This window comes from Bos taurus, chromosome 26, assembly GCF_002263795.3.
Source record: "Bos taurus isolate L1 Dominette 01449 registration number 42190680 breed Hereford chromosome 26, ARS-UCD2.0, whole genome shotgun sequence".
Taxonomy (NCBI): domain Eukaryota; kingdom Metazoa; phylum Chordata; class Mammalia; order Artiodactyla; family Bovidae; genus Bos; species Bos taurus.
In genome coordinates, this window is record NC_037353.1 from 11,009,316 (window position 1) to 11,026,967 (window position 17,652).

Sequence of the window (17,652 nt, forward strand, 5' to 3'; positions counted from 1 at the left end):
CTGCTTCTGTAGCAAAGTCTTCTAACCATTTAGGCCTCACAGAATTTTATATGATCACTTCATTTAAATGGGAGAAGGCAATGGCAACCCACTCCAGTACTCTTGCCTGGAAAATCCCATGGACGGAGGAGCCTGGTAGGCTGCAGTCCATGGGGTCGCTAAGAGTCGGACACGACTGAGCGACTTCACTTTCACTTTTCACTTTCATGCATTGGAGAAGGAAATGGCAACCCACTCCAGTGTTCTTGCCTGGAGAATCCCAGGGACAGAGGAGCCTGGTAGGAGGCCATCTATGGGGTCACACAGAGTCGGACACGACTGAAGCGACACAGCAGCAGCAGCAGCAGTGTTTTGCCACAAGATTTCTTCCTTGGTTAATGCTTTTTTTTTCTTCCTATTTAAGAAATCATGTCTGCCCCAATTTACCTAAGTATCAATAAAAATGCTAAAAAATCAGAGCTGACAACTAATACATTTTTGACACCCAGGAAAGAGGTCTGCTAGGAAAAATATTGTAAAGGGGAGCATCGAGGACCCTGCTAAGGACAGGCTCAGGTCACAATTGTCAGGACTATATTGATCACTTGGTCGAAAGATTTAGCCAATGTATAGATGGAGATGGTATGTTTGGGATGTTCAATGACATTTTCCTGAGCTTTAGGTCATTTGTAGTAATAACAGAAATTCGAAGCAAAAGGAGGTAGACTGGATAACTGTTGCTGTGCTGTGCTCCAGTGTGTTTGACTCTTGGCAACCCCATGGACTATAGCCAGCCAGGCTTCTCTGTCCATGGAATTTCACAGGCAAGAATACTGGAGTCGGTTGCCATTTACTTTTCTGGGGATCTGCCCAACCCAGGAATCAAACCCATGTCCCATGCGTCTCCTGCACTGGCAGGAAGATTCTTTACCACTGAGCCACATTAGGTGCCATTTCCTCAAGATGCTCTGTGACTATGAAGAACATATTGGGCCACAGAGCAAGGACTAACTCCCAACAGCTAGTGGACTCAGTATAATCAGCTACTTGCTTATGTAAACAAGTTTTACTGGAACATATATTGTCTATGACTGCCTTTGCACCTTAACAACAGAGTTAAGGAGTTGAGGCAGAGACTGTATTGCCCACAATGCTGAAAATATTTACCATCTGGCCCTTTAAAAAAGTTAGAAATCTCTCCTAGAGAACATTATTATAGCTGTGAATCCCATTCCTGGGATCCTTGACACTCAGCATCTGGAAGAAACTGCTGATGGTGTGCTAGTAATCCCTGGACAAAATACAGGCACCCACTGAGGTATTTTTTGGCTATTTGAAATGTTTCAATGCTTTGCATGAGATATAATTTAAATAATAAGAATCTAAAATAGAGCAAGGATTATCCCTGGTCTTGCACTCTACTGTAAGAATATTTGCACATTTGTTGCTTTGAATTGTCTTTGTTAGAGACAAGAGAATGAAAACCCAAATGAAAATGAGAAACTTATATATGGCTGTAGACGTTGTCAGTCATTTGGGTATAATTAGAGAAGTAGACGTGACCTCGAGGGAAAGGACTATATTCATGGACACAGGATACATTCATGGTACCTGAGTCCAGACAGCCTTTAGTGTTGATCCTCTTAGAAGGGGGGATGTTCAAGTCTCTGCTCTGCTCAGTCCTCAAAAGCAGCTCACAAATTACAAAGAGAGACCTCTGCATTGAACAGCTAAGAAACCAGAGCAGGTCATTGTCTATACTATCTTGATTAGGATATAAAAGAATTAAAAAAAAATTATTTTGATTGATGTCTGCCCCTTAGCATCCTAGACCTTGTATTCATTGACTCATCCAACACTACCGTTTACGCTACTAAAATCTGGCAAGATGAATATTTCCCCTGATCCTTGGACCACGACAAGAGACTGTGGATAAGGGTGGGGACCAGGGCTCCCAGGAGGAACTGTCATTTCTGTGTCTGATGGAAGGTAAGTGACTTCGTTGAGGACAGACTTCCTTGGAGTTTTCTTCAGAACCCACACAGAGGCAGAATGATTGCATTTGTCAGTGCTGCTGCTGTCATCAGAAGAGGCATCTGGTGCTATGATTGCTTTTCATCATCCCGTTGCTCAACGCTGACCTTTCTTTCCCTATATTCTGTTCCACTTTTTTTTCTGAAGTTAAAAGAAACAAATGAGTTTCTTTTTCTTAGGTTTCTTTTCACCTTCTCAGCCGCAGATCTTTTCAAAGATCCGCAGATATTTGCAAACATTAGGTAAGCTGCCAGTTTCACATTTCTGTGGAAATCACTCACAGGACCCACTCCTCTCTACACAGCTTGCTTTCCAGGTGGCTGCAAAGTAGCAGATATTTCTGTCCCTTCCCCTCCATCCAGAGTTCTTCCTCCAGCTCCCTTAATTAAGGTTTTTAAAAATATTTATTTGACTGCATCAAATATTTAAATATTTATTTATTTATACTTACTTATTTAGTTGTGTCATATGGGATCTTTCTTTGTGGCGCATTGACTCTCTGGTTGCAGTGCCTAGGCTTAGTTGCCCCAGAGCATGCAGGATCTTAGTTCCCCGACCAGGGATCAAACCCACATCCTCCACGTTGTAGGGTGGATTCTTATTGTATGGACATTCTCTCACACTGGGTCCTGTGTCTCCTAAATTCTATTTCTTTATTCACTCCTAATTTTGATGGGACAATCCCTCTCAGCTTCCTGAAGAAGAGGGCACGGAAAGGAAATTTTATTTACATGTATAAAAGTATATTTTTCCTCATATTTAAATAATTACTTGGCTATGTTTAGAATTCTAAGTTAGAAACTATTTCTCCACAGTATTTCTGAAGGCATTTCTCCACTGTCTTCTAGCTTTTACCAGTTGTTGAGAGGTCCAATAGCATGTGGATACTTGTTACCAGTTGTTGAGAGGTCCAGTAGCATGTGGATACTTGCTTACATTAATCCTTTTTCCCCTAGAACCTGTAGAATTCTCCTTGTCACCAGTATGTTCTAAAAGTTTACAATCGTGTAGTTGGGAAGGATTTATTTTTATCCATTTGGAAACATACCGCTCAGCTCAGGGAAATTTTATTGGATTTTTCTTGACAATTTTTTCTTCCTTTCATTTTTCTTTGGCCTCCCTTCCTAGCACTCTTTGGTTAGATGATGGTCCTCATAGTCTGATTCTCTAATTTTAAAATTTTATATATGCTATTTTCCTTTTTTAGTCTGTTTTTCTATTTGAAAGAATTTTTTTCTGTTTTGTTCTAATCTTTCTTTTGAGTTTTTCCACTCAATTGTTGCTTTAATTTCCAAGAGTCCCTCCAAGTTCTTTAAATGTTCGACTTCTTTCATAGCATTTTATTTTATTTTATGGATGCAATGTCTTCTCCAATATCTGAATTTACTGATGGTAGTTTGTTGTTGCTGCCTTAACTCTTCTCCCTTCAAATCGCTTGTGTTTGGCCACTGTCCTCTATATTTGAGGCTTTCTTAAACTATCTGGGGATCCTTTGATTCTAATTCAGAATTAAGAGTGGAACACTAACTGGCCAGAAGCATGTGTGTGGGCTAGATGACTGGGTTTCCTTTTCAGGTGATCTCACTGTGCCATTTTACTGAGGTCATGCTGAGACCATGATCTTTAGGCTTTTTCCCTGGACTTCCCTGATTTCCTTCATCGGTCCAGTTCAGTCACTCAGTTGTGTCCGAGTCTTTGCCAGCCCATGGGCTGCAGCACACCAGGCTTCCCTGTCCATCACCAATTCCCGGAGCCTGCTCAAACTCATGTCCATCGAGTCGGTGATGCCATCCAACCATCTCATCCTCCACAACTGTCTTCTAATCTCTTGCCTGGAGGGAATAAGTCTGGGTGCAGTATCTGACTCAGGAAGAAGACACGGTCTCAAAATTTGATATACAAACATAAATTTAGCACTCCTGTTTTCAGTATAGTATCCCAGAGTTTCAACTGTGCCTGTAACCCCAATCCAGGCCCCTTCATTTTATCTTCTATCTAAAATAAACCTACCATCTTCTACATAAATTGGGGAGTGGGAGTTGCAAAGACTAGAGGGAGAGTCTTTAGGTATAGATTCTCCTTAAACTTTTCATCAGTCCTCCTAGTCTTAGCTTCAGTTCATCCCTACATACACATATACATTCGATTGATTGAAATGGCAATGTATTTGCTTTGTGATATTACGTAAGTAACTAGCTCTTTGAGTTTCACATCTGAAAATGGGAATACTGACCACCTACCTCCTGGGGCTGCTGTGAATATGTGTATGGCCTCATTTGATTAACATAACTTATTGTTACCCATAGAGATAACAATACTAATAAATAGCCTTTTCAGATGCTTTCTATGTGCCAGGCAATGTTACAGGCACTTTTTATGTATCTCATCACACCCTCACAAAAAAGATGAGAAATCTAAGCTCAGAAAGGCTAAACAACTTGCACAAGGTCACAAAAAGAATACTGTAACTTCATCTGCCAGTTAGTTCTCAGGTTCTGAGTCCTGATTTTTAAAGTTTCCTTCCTTTTTCTAAGTCAGATTCCTGGCAAGAAACTGACAAACTCAAGCTGAGTCATTGAAGAAAGTTGAATAAGGAAGTCCCTTGAGAGTCCCTTGGATTGCAAGGAGATCCAACCAGTCCATCCTAAAGGAAATCAGTCCTGAATATTCATTGGAAGGCTGGACACTGAAGCTGAAACCCCAATACTTTGGCCACCTGATGCAAAGAACTGACTCATTGGAAAAGACCCTGATGCTGGGAATGATTGAAAGCAGGAGGAGAAGGGACGACAGAGGATGAGATGGTTGGATGGCATCACCAACTCAATGGACATGAGTTTGAGTAAGTTCCAGGAGTTGGTGATGGACAGGGAAGCCTGGCATGCTGCAGTCCATGGGGTCACAATTCTGCTTTATTGACTATGCCAAAGCCTTTGACTGTGTGGATCACAATAAACTGTGGAAAATTCTGAAAGAGATGGGAATACCAGACGACCTCACCTGCCTCTTGAGAAACCTGTACGCAGGTCAGGAAGCAACAGAACTGGACATGGAACAACAGACTGGTTCCAAATAGGAAAAGGAGTACATCAAGGCTGTATATTGTCACCCTGCTTATTTAACTTATATGCAGAGTACATCATGAGAAACGCTGGGCTGAAAGAACACAGGCTGGAATCAAGATTGCCAGGAGAAATATCAATAACCTCAGATATGCAGATGACACCACCCTTATGGCAGAAAGTGAAGAGGAACTAAAAAGCCTCTTGAGGAAAGTGAAAGAGGAGAGTGAAAAAGTTGGCTTAAAGCTCAACATTCAGAAAACGAAGATCATGGCATCCGGTCCCATCACTTCCTGGGAAATAGATGGGGAAACAGTGGAAACAGTGTCAGACTGTATTTTTGGGGCTCCAAAATCACTGCAGATGGTGACTGCAGCCATGAAATTAAAAGACGCTTACTCCTTGGTAGGAAAGTCATGACCAACCTAGATAGCATATTCAAAAGCGGAGACATTATTTTGCCAACAAAGGTCCATCTAGTCAAGGCTATGGTTTTTCCAGTAGTCATGTATAGATGTGAGAGTTGGACTGTGAAGAAAGCTGAGCGCCAAAGAATTGATGCTTTTGAACTGTGGTGTTGGAAAAGACTCTTGAGAGTCCCTTGGACTATAAGGAGATCCAACCAGTCCATTCTAAAGGAGATCAGTCCTGGTTGTTCTTTGCAAGGACTGATGCTGAAGCTGAAACTCCATAATACTTCGGCCACCCGACTCATTGGAAAAGACTCTGATGCTGAGAGGGATTGGGGGCAGGAGAAGGGGATGACAGAGAATGAGATGGCTGGATGGCATCACCGACTCAATGGACATGAATTTGAGTGAACTCCGGGAGTTGGTGATGGACAGGGAGGCCTGGAGTGCTGCGATTCCTGGGGTCACAAAGAGTCGGCCAGGACTGAGCGACTGAATCGAACTGAACTGAGCCACTGAACTGAATAAGGAAGTGGGTTGGATTTAGAGATAAGAAGAGGTGATATAATACCCTGGGGCTACTAACAAACTAAGCCCCACCCCAGAGGGTCACGAAAAAAGGAGAAGTTATAGCAGCGTAAAGAAATAGAAGAAAACAATAGAATGGAAAAGACTAGAGATTTCTTCAAGAAAATTAAAGATACCAAGAGAACATTTCATACAAAAATGACTCAATAGAGGACAGAAATGGTTTGGACCTAACAAAAGCAGAAGATATTAAGAGGTGGCAAGAATACACAGAAGAACTGTACAAAAAAGACCTTTACAACTCAGATAATCATGATGGTGTAATCACTCACCTAGAGCTAGACATCCTAGAATGTGATGTCAAGTGGACCTTAAGAAGCATCACTACAAACAAAGCTAGTGGAGGTGATGGAATTCCAGTGCAGCTACATCAAATCCTAAAAGATGATGCTGTGAAAGTGCTGCACTCAATATGCCAGCAAATTTGGAAAACTCATCAGTGGCCACAGGACTGGAAAAGGTCAGTTTTCATTCCAGTCCCAAAGAAAGGTAATGCCAAAGTATGCTCAAACTACCACACAATTGCACTCATGTCACATGCTAGTAAAGTAATGCTCAAAACTCTACAAGCCAGGCTTCAACAATACGTGAACTGTGAAATTCCAGTTGTTCAAGGTGGTTTTAGAAAAGGCAGAGGAACCAGAGATTGAATTGCCAACATCCGCTGGATCATGGAAAAAGCAAGAGAGTTCCAGAAAAACATCTATTTCTGCTTTATTGACTATGCCAAAGCCTTTGACTGTGTGGATCACAATAAACTGTTGGAAATTCTGAAAGAGATGGGAATACCAGACCAGCTGACGTGCCTCTTGAGAAATCTGTATGCAGGTCAGGAAGCAACAGTTAGAAGTGGACATGGAACAACAGACTGGGTCCAAATAGGAAAAGGAGTACATCAAGGCTGTATATTGTCACCCTGCTTATTTAATTTACGTGCAGAGAACATGATGAGAAACGCTGGGCTGGATGAGGCACAAGCTGGAATCAAGATTGCAGGGAGAAATATCAATAACCTCAGATATGCAGATGACACCACCCTTATGGCAGAAAGCAAAGAAGAATTAAAGAGTCTCTTGATGAAAGTGAAAGAGGAGAGTGAAAGAGTTGGCTTAAAGCTTGACATTCAGAAAACTAAGATCATGGCATCCGATCCCATCACTTCATGGCAAATAGATGGAGAAACAGTGGAAACAGTGGCAGCCTCTATTTTGGGGGGCTCCAAAATCATTACAGATGGTGCCTGCAGCAATGAAATTAAAAGACACTTACTCCTTGGGAGCAAAGTTATGACCAACCTAGACAGCATACTAAAAAGCATAGACATTACTTTACCAACAAAGGTCCATCTAGTCAAGGCTACTGTTTTTTCAGTAGTCATGTATGGATGTGAGAGTTGGACTATGAAGAAAGCTGAGTGCTGAAGAATTGATGCTTTTGAACTGTGGTGTTGGAGAAGCCTCTCGAGAGTCCCTTGGGCTGCAAGGAGATCCAACCAGTCCATTCTAAAGGAGATCAGTCCTGGGTATTCTTTTGAAGGAATGATGCTAAAGCTGAAACTCAGTACTTTGGCCACCTCATGTGAGGAGCTGACTCTTTGAAAAGCCCCTGATGCTGGGAAAGATTGAAGTTGGGAGGAGAAGGGGATGACAGAGGATGAAATGGTTGGATGGCATCACCGACTCAATGGGCATGAGTTTGAGTAAACTCTGGGTGTTGGTGATGGACAGAGAGGCCTGGCATGCTGCAGTCCATGGGTTTGCAAATAGCCAGACACAACTGAGTGACTGAACTGAACTGAAAAAGGGAATTGTAAACAAGCCAACTGATGGCATCTGTGGGCTTCAGGAGAGGAAAGTTCTGCAGTGTGGAAGCCCCAGAAGTAAATACTCAGGGATACCATTCCCTCTCTCTGAGATCTGGTTGTGTCTCCCTTTGGCCAAACCCCTTGGGAAGCCAGAGACCATAGAGCTCCTTGTCTGACGGTGACAGTCAGGTGGAGAAGGATGCAGAGTGGAGCTGTAGGGGCAAGTAGAAACTATCATGTCCCAATTCCATGGACTCATAAGACCTACATTACTTAGTTTTCAGAAATGCATTACAGCATTACAGCTCAAAAGCAAAAACTTAAAGGTGGAGGATAAAAACACAGAGAAGTAAATAAAGATGAAAAATATCTTCATCAAATACTTCCATCAAAGTATTTCACCAAAAGTATATTTTGGTGTCAAGTGAAAGTCACTCACTCATGTCCGACCCTTTGCGACCCTATGTCCATGGAATTCTCCAGGCCAGAATACTGGAGTGGGTAGCCGTTCTCTTCTCCAGGGGATCTTCCCAACCCAGGGATTGAACTCAGGCCTCCAGTACTGCAGACAGATTATCAGCTGAGCCACCAGGGAACATTTTGGTGTAGACCTTCCCTTAGAAGCAGACTTAGAGAATCACCCTCATGTATCACTACCAAATCTTCTGCCTGTGTAAATCTGTGGCTTCAGGATGCCTTCCCTTCCATAATTTGGATGAATTATTCCTAGTATTTTTTTTTAAGTCAAGCATCATAATTTTGTTCTAGTACACATCCCATTTCACCTACTTAAAACTCCTCTCCGGCAATTATGAGCTCTTTGGTATCCCAGTTTTCCATCTCTCTGATCAGCACATATACATTCATTAAGTGAAGTGAAAGTGAAGTCGATCAGTCATGTCGGACTCTTTGCGACCCCATGGGCTGTAGCCTACCAGGCTCCTCTGTTCATGGGATTTTCCAGGCAATAGTACTGGAGTGGATTGCCATTTTCTTCTCCAGGGGATCTTCCCAATCCAGGGCTTGAACCTGGGTCTCCCTGCATTGTAGACAGACGCTTTACTGTCTGAGCCACCAGGGAAGTCCATTACATTCATATCACCCAATTCAAAAGCAATATTGCCTCAGTCCTCTCTAGTTTTACCCACCCAAGTTTCTGCTTTTACAGTGAAATTTAGAATTGTCTCCTTACTTCTTGTTTTTTTGTTTACTCATTCCACACAAGCATTTGTTTCATCACTCTTGATTCACACACAAAGTTACCAGTGACCAACATGTTGCCACTTTTCTGTCCTTGTTGTGGTTCTTTCTCAAGAACTAATTCTACAGCTTCCTCTTTGGAACTTCTGTTTTTAAATTGGTTCTTAGAGCAGCATCACCTTCTGGTTTTCTTCCCTCCTCACTGGCCACTCCTTACCTCTTCTGCAGTTTTTCATCCTCTATCCAATTTCTCTGACTGTCACTGTGTACCAAGTCTTCATCTGGGCCAGCCCTCTCCTCTGCCTCTAGTCTTTCTATAGGTAATGGCTTGCAGACCCAAGGCTTTCAGAACTACCTACACGCTCAGGAATTCCAGATTTATCACTCCAGCCTGGACCTTTGAAGTCCTGACTCAAATATCTAGCTATTGCCTTATTAGTTCCACTTGGATATCTACTAGGCATCTCAATTTGATGATCTCAAAACAGAACTCTTAAATCTACTCCCAAAGTCTACTATTCTCCCATAAATCTGCTATTCCTGTTGTCTTCATCTCAAAGTTATCAGGGTCTATCAAGTTGCCCAGGTCAAAAACTCACTATAATCCCAATTTCTCTTTTTACCTTATACTATATACCATCAGTTCAGTTCAGCTCAGTCACTCAGTCATGTCAGGGTGACAATATACAGCCTTGACATACTCCTTTTCCTATTTGGAACCAGTCTGTTGTTCCATATGAAGTTCTAACTGTTGCTTCCTGACCTGCATACAGATTTCTCAAGAGGCAGGTCAGCTGGTCTGGTATTCCCATCTCTTTCAGAATTTCCAACAGTTTATTGTGATCCACATAGTCAAAGGCTTTGGCATAGTCAATAAAGCAGAAATAGATGTTTTTCTACAACTGTCTTGCTTTTTCCATGATCCAGCAGATGTTGGCAATTTGATCTCTGGTTCCTCTGCCTTTTCTAAAACCACCTTGAACATCTGGAAGTTCACAGTTCACGTATTGTTGAAGCCTGGCTTGGAGAATTTTGAGCATTACTTTACTAGCGTGTGAGATGAGTGCAATTGTGCGGTAGTTTGAGCATACTTTGGCATTGACTTTCTTTGGGATTGGAATGAAAACTGACCTTTTCCAGTCCCATGGCCACTGCTGAGTTTTCCAAATTTGCTGGCATATTGAGTGCAGCACTTTCACAGCATCATCTTTTCAGGATTTGAAATAGCTCCACTGGAATTCCATCACCTCCACTAGCTTTGTTCGTAGTGATGCTTCCTAAGGGCCACTTGACTTCACATTCCAGGATATCTGGCTCTAGGTGAGTGATCAAACAATCCTGATTATCTGGTATTACCATATAACATAGGGAACTATATTCAGTATCTTGCAATAACCTATTAATAAAAAATAATATGATATACATACGTATATTATATATATAACTGAATCACTTTGCTGTATACCTGGAACTAACACAATATTAATTAACCCCCAAAAATGTAGGCTTTCAAGCTAGACTGCCTAGATTCAAATTCTAACTCTACCAGTTAATAAACTATATGACCTTGCACAAGTTATTTAATGCCCCATCTGCAGATAGTAGCTCCTTCCCTACAGAGTTGTGAGGATTACATGAATTAATACAAGTGAAGTCCCTAGGACAGTACCTGGCATATAATTAGTGATCAAGAGATGTTAACTCTTATTTTCATTATCATTATCTATCTTCTTTCTCAAAGTTCTATCATATTTTACATTCAATAGAACACATGATATCCTGCATTTGTCTTAGTCATGGACTTTGACCATTTCCTCACACCAGTTAATGCACTTCTGCATGTTTAATAAATATTCTTGAAACGCCACCTGCCTTGGTGTGAAGAAGGTACACTGTGAAACTTTAGGAGGTGAAAGAATTCAAAATCAGTATAAAATAAATTAGATTTGAGTATAACATTAAAAATCCAGGCTCTTTAAAGCAGTGTCTGCTGTGCTGCAACAATAGCCAGGAACAGCATGGTGTGGCCATTTCTTGTCTCAAACAGCTGAGGAACAAGGCTTGTGACATTCTGGCCATTGATAAGTCCCTGGCACCAGTCACCCTGCCTGGCAGACGATGTCACTATAGCGGATGACAATGATTACTTCCTGTGTCTTCCTACCAATACTAAGTTTGTGGCTTGGCTGGGAATGAGAAGTGGACACACAATTCAGATGGAGGTACAGCTTGGATTACCCAGGAATCCTTCAACAGAGGTGAAACAGCAGGGCAGGGTTGAAGTGGAAGAACGTCGCCAGGCAGCTGAAGGAAGACCTATCCAGTATCATCCTGCTGTCTGAGGAGGAGCTCCAGATGCTCATTAATGTCCTGTGTTTGGAGCTGGCTCAGGAACTCGGCCAAAGTCATGTGGCAGTCCAGGGGCTCCAGCAGGTGCTTGACCAGAAAGAGGAAGCCCGTCAATCCAGGCAGCTCCTGGGACTTTACCTCTGGGCTTTGGAGAAGGAAGGTAGCATCTTATTGAAGCAGCAAGAGTCCAGAACTGACCTCAGGGACAAGAGGGAAGTTGTTGACATGAGTGTTAGAGAGAGCTCCTCCAAAGTTACACCTGCGAGCCAGATCCTCTTGGAGCTAAAGGAGAAACCTGCCCCAGAGCTGAGTTTGTCTAGTGAGGATCTGGAGGTGGGCGAGCACCAGGGACCCTGACCTTTGCAGGGAGACACTTGTATCGGGCTTTTTTCACCTCTGCAAACCCTGAATCATAGCTGCCAATTTGCCTATTATTATGTGCAAAACTTACCTTGTTGCTGAGTTGGTAAAGAATCTGCCTACAATGCAGGATACCCAGGTTCAATTCCTGGGTTGAAAAGATCCCCTGGAGAAGGAAATGGCAATCCACTCCAATATTCTTGCCTGGAGAATCCCATGAACTGTAGCCTGTCAGGCTTCTCTGTCCATGAGGCTGCAAGAGTTGGACATGACTTAGCAACTAAGCCACCACCGTAACATTAAAAATAAAGATCATTATTTGGGCACAGAGTGAATTTGTGAGCTATTGATAAATATGCTTGTCTCCCTTGGATGGTCACTTGACAAAGCAAATTCTTTTCTTTCCCCCTGTCCCCCTTTGCTTCCCCTCTTCCTGACTCTGTAGATATGAGTTTGTCTTCCTTTCTCTCTCTTTCTCTCTCTTGTCCCCAGACTGATATGCATGCATTTAGAAAGACTAATGGAAAGAATTCAATCAAATCTAGGAATGAATCAAATCTTGGTGAATAAAATGGTCTCTTGCACATGGATTGATCTGGGAAGGACTGCTGAGCTAATTTTTAGCCACTGTTGTCTGGAATGAATGCCAGCTCCCTAATTAGTACAAGAATTTATCCTTCTCCCATGTCTTGTCTGTCAGGTAATATCTTAATACTGTCTCCTCCAAGACAAGTTGAAACAGCCTGCAAAAGAAACCACAAGGTTCATGGTTCATCTTACTACTGTGTGAAGGTAGATGAAGGACTATAAATCGGTACATCTTCTGTATATTTAACCTCTTCTAAGAAGTGGCCCAATGCCTACGCCTTAAACCTGTTACTTTGTACATCTGCTTACTCACATTCCTAGATGTTCACTTTCCTTAGCTACTGTGAAATCAACACACATTCCTTAGAAAATATCTTTCTACAACTGAAATGCCATTTTACCTGGAATGTACGTGGTGAAGAAAGCTCCTTAGATGATTTAGAAGACAGAGGATATGATCAGGTAGAGTTTTTAAACACAGAATTCAAAGCAATCATGTACAATCTGTTTGCCTATATTAAACACTGCAGAGGCCAATACCAGGTGGCTCTGGAATACTTAGAACCAGCAGAGGAATTTATCATGCACAGACAGGATCACCAAGGCAAAATTTGGACATCTGGTCACCTGGGGAAGCTATGCCTGGGTCTGCTATCACCTGGGCAGGCTTCTAGAAGCACACACTTACATCTGTGCATGCGTGCATGGTAAGTCACTTCAGTCATGTCTGACTCTTTGTGACCCTATGGACTGTAGCACACCAGGCTCTTCTGTCCAAGGGATTCCCCAGGCAAGAATACTGGAGACATTTACATCCACAGGGTGGGAAATCTTTGCAAGAAGTGTACAAATTCCTATAGAATTGAATGTCCTGAGATTGACTGTGAAGAGGGAAGGACACTTCTAAAATGGGGAGAAAAGTACTATGAACAGGCTATGCAGTGTTTTGAGAGGCTCTGGAAAAGAAACCCACCAGCCCAGAATTCTCCCTGGGACTGCCCACACACTCTACTGTCTGCATGACAAAGCACCAACAGAGATCACCATTCACCGTCTGAGGCAGGCCACCAAGTCAGAGCCAGATAACAGGCACATTAACACTCTCCTGGCTCTGACTCTTCAACCGATCAAGAAAGAAGCAGAAGAGACAAGCTAGTAGATGAAAACACCAAGTCCAACAGACATACTCTGTGGTGCAGCCAAATATTACTGAAATAAAGGCACTCTGGACACAGTTATAGAATCATTGATACTTAAAAGGCCTTAGAAGCAGTGCCAAACAACATTGACTAACATCCCGAGGTTGGATGCTGTCTACAGAGCAAAAATCAGATGAATACAGAAACCAAATAAATGTTCAACGAATAAGGACAGAGAACTACAGGAAATTATGAAAGGCGCTGTGCAGTTGAATATTAACCCCCCTGTACCTGCTCAGACCTTGCCTGCCTCTACACATCAGATCGGTATGGTGAGGCAGAGTATTGCTTCTAGAAAGAATCCAGTAAGGATCTCTCTCCAGTGGAGAGACAAGTGCTCAGCTGCACTATGACCACTCTCAGAGGCCAGCAGATGTGCAAAGACCACACCATCTGCCATTACCCAGAGGGCTACACCACTACAGCAAGTTAAAACTGAGTAGGAAAAACCGATCCTAGACCTAAGAAGAATTGCCAGACTCTGAAAATGCCTCAGACATTGTGGGTTGGCGAGTCTCCAGATTCCCTCCTAAAGTGACTAGGAAAGGGCACCCAAGAGCTGATGGCTGTTGGCCCATCCAGCCTCCAACCCTGGCAGATTTGACCCCTCCTCGTCTCTGGCTGAGAAGGGCAGTAAGGAAATGGTAGAGGGTGCAGGGGGGCCCACGACTCAGAAAAGCAGGAAGCCCTAGAGAGGCCATAAGCAGGCCTCCGGGCTTCAGAGAGAGGGGGGGAGAGCAAGCAAGGCCTGGTGTGGTGGTCACAAAGGGCAGGTTAATGGGGGAGAGAGAGAATCTGAAACCTCACAGGAGTGCGGCTGAATGGTGGGGCATTTCATTTTGCTGTTGCTTTTTCCTGGTTCTGAAAATTCTCTCATCCAAATCTGGAAATTCAGAATCACATTTCCTCTGCTATATAGATGTTCTGGGGGCTTCTCTGGTGGCTCAGAAGATAGAGAATCTGCTGCAATGCGGGAGACCCAGGTTCAATCCCTGGGTCTTGAAGATCCCCTGGAGAAGGGAATAGCAACCCATCCCAGTACTCTTTCCTGGAGAATTCCATGAACAGAGGAGCCTGGCTGGCTATAGTTCATAGGGGTGCAAAGAGTTGGACATGACTGAGCAAGTAACACTTTCACTTTCACAGATATTTTGAACAAATGTTGCTTTGAGGGAAAGGACTTGCTTTGGGACTATATGATCCAGGCTTATTCTCAGTTTGCGTCGTCCAGATTTCCCAGCTCTCACTCACCCAGTGACTTGCACACGGCCTGACATACAGCATACATTCAACATTCGCTGAGTGAATTAGTGACTAGAACGTCACTCCAGGGTGGTCCTCTTTCCTCACTCTTTAAACTCCAAAATAAATTCCATGTATGTCAAAGTTTTAAATGTTTAAAAAGTAGAAATCATAAAATTACTATCGAAGTGTTGAGATATTTGTAATCATGGGGTCTAGAAGGTATAAGTATGAAAAAACACAAAAGGGCATAAAATATTAATACATATACATTAAAAACATATTTCATGGAAGAGATAACTTCAGAAAGTCAAAAGATAAATGACAAACAAAAATACTATCTCAACACATTACTAGGTAAAGGACTAATTTCCTTAATGCTGAAATAGTTTCTGTTTATCAATAAGGGAAAAGAAACTCAGTGGGAAAATGGACAAAGGTCAGGAACAGACAGGAAATGAAGAAAGCTGGTAGACATGTAAAATGATATCAGTGTCACTTTTGTTAAGAGCAAAGTACACCGACACTGCAAGGGAGACTGTCTCAGGTCAACAAAGAAAATGCCCTTCCTAAGTGTAGACTAAAAAGGACTTGGAAACAGGCTGTATCATGCACTGCCATTGAGATTAGAAATTGTATAGCTGGAGGGAATTTGTTGATGGTTATTAAGTATTTGTGAATCCTTCCCCAGCAATTTCACTCATTAATTTACTCTGTATTTGCATGTGTGTGCAAAGATGTGTACATGGATGTTCATGAAGCTTTGTTTATAATAACAAAGGACTGAAAACAACTCAAACATCCATCATTAGGGGCCTTACTTATTCAATATTAACATTTCATAACATGAAACAGCATGTCCATACTTTTAAGAAGAGTTCTAAATGTAATAATACAGAACATTATAGCTAAAATATATTTAAAAAATAAAGTGAAAGTGCAGAAAAGCGTGTACAGAATGCTAACGTTATTTCCCAATATTAGCTTTGTCCATCCCATGTTCTTTTTGGTTTTGAAGGGCTCACCTCTCTGTCATCAGATGTGTGAAAGTTTAATCTTGCAATCAGATTGTAAACTCTAGAAAGGCAAGAACCAGGCTTTTTATTTCATAGTGATACTTACCTTCCCTGACTTTGAGGGGCAATCTTAGCTGGTATTGCTTGGGCCTCACATGAATCTTGGGGTCTCTGCCTTCAGCGCTGTAGTAAGCATAAAAGGAGTCTAAAAGCAGGTGCACAGATGGGCTGGAATCTGTGAAGTACCCGTGAAGCTTTGCCCAGACTGGGGGAGGCAGCTGAGGAGAGAGGTGAAACTGCTCCTACCACTAATTTCAAGAACTTTCTTCAAGAATTCATATCCATGCAGAGAACACTCAATCCACCCATTTCCTCTGACTACTCTCCCTGTCTTTTGTACCTTTAGGTGGTCTTTTTCATCTCTCTTTTACCTACCAATGCTTCCATGAAATTATATATTTTTCAAACGCTCTTTATGCTCAGAACCAAACATTGACAAATATCTGAGGCATTCTTTGAGAGTATTAATATTTTGGATAAATGTTCTCCTTAGAATGCTATCAACAAAAGTTTTATGTGAGTATAGGAGTCTCTGGTACCAACAAAGTGAAAACAGAACCCCTAGGTAAGGCAGGAGAGGTGAGAATAACAGAGAAAATGAATGAACTCCCAGAGGCTGGAGTCAGGGATATGGAGAACAACGGCAGAATTGTTCCCATCAGAGAGCACAATCAGGATCTAACTAAGAAACTTCCACCATTGCCAGGATAGAGGATCTTCAGAATGTCTTCCCATCAGAATGTCATCATTGCCACAGACTTCCGCCTTCTGAGATTTCTCCATGTTCCCTTTCTTTCAACTGAGAGTATTTATTACAGTTATCATGCCCCACCGTTGCATGTGGTACACATGAGTTATCTAATCTTATCTAGTCTTTTAGGTTTTGTAATCATCAGACTGAAAGGAGTCACGCCCAGATCATTGGCAGCAGATCCCTGATCATGAGCTGGGTGCAATGATTGCCTTGATTCCCAAGGGCTGACTCCCGTGGAAAGGTCTGAGTATGTTTGGAAAGAAGGATACATCGTGGGTATTTAGGACCAGAGCAAGGTACTCACGGCCCACCCAAATTAGTGCTCCCACTTGCACAGTATGAAGTTGTCATTGGTAAAAGCAGTCCCCAGTTTGAAACTACATTTTCCAGGCTTCCCTTACATCTAATTGGTCCCTGAATTGCTGGTCCATGAATTCCACCTGAGAATTTCTGATTCATTTGGTCTGGACTGGAGTCTGAGAATTCGCATTTCTAGCAGGGCCCCAGGTGATGCTGATACGGCTGGTGGTTGATGACAGTGTTCAGACTAAGGCATTACACCACTTTGTAGCTGATGCAACCCCTTAAGGTGGCTTTCCTCATTCTTGGGAACAGCAAATCAGGACTCTCCCTTAGTCTATACTGAGACAGGGGCAGCCCTAGGCCTATATTTTAGGACACAGAACCATAAATATTGGTAATGAGCTGAGTAACCAGAACTCTCACTGTCTCACTTTTTTCAAAACAGAAATACTGCTAGAGGTGAACTGATTTTCTTCACAGTTTCTGTTTTGCAATCACTCAGTGAGTTCTCGAATTAACCCAGCTGCCAGCTCAGCTGATGCATTCCTGTTGTGAAAGCATTATACACAGGCACTGGCCACACAGATTTCTAAAGAATAAACCAGCACCTCTACACACTTTGAAACACAGTGAGCATGTTCTTTCTCTGTGCCTCTCCCCAACCAGGACCTTTATTAACAAGACTTACACATTTCTATCCTATA

The 17,652-nt window shown here is 42.4% G+C and overlaps 1 protein-coding gene and 1 pseudogene across 1 annotated transcript in view; one reads left to right on the forward strand and one right to left on the reverse strand.

Moving 5' to 3' along the window:
* LIPA (lipase A, lysosomal acid type) overlaps positions 1–17,652 on the reverse strand; it is a 129,428-nt gene that overhangs the window by 56,918 nt on the left and 54,858 nt on the right. The window lies entirely within an intron of this gene.
* LOC100138795 (DNA fragmentation factor subunit alpha-like) lies at positions 11,017–14,229 on the forward strand (annotated as a pseudogene).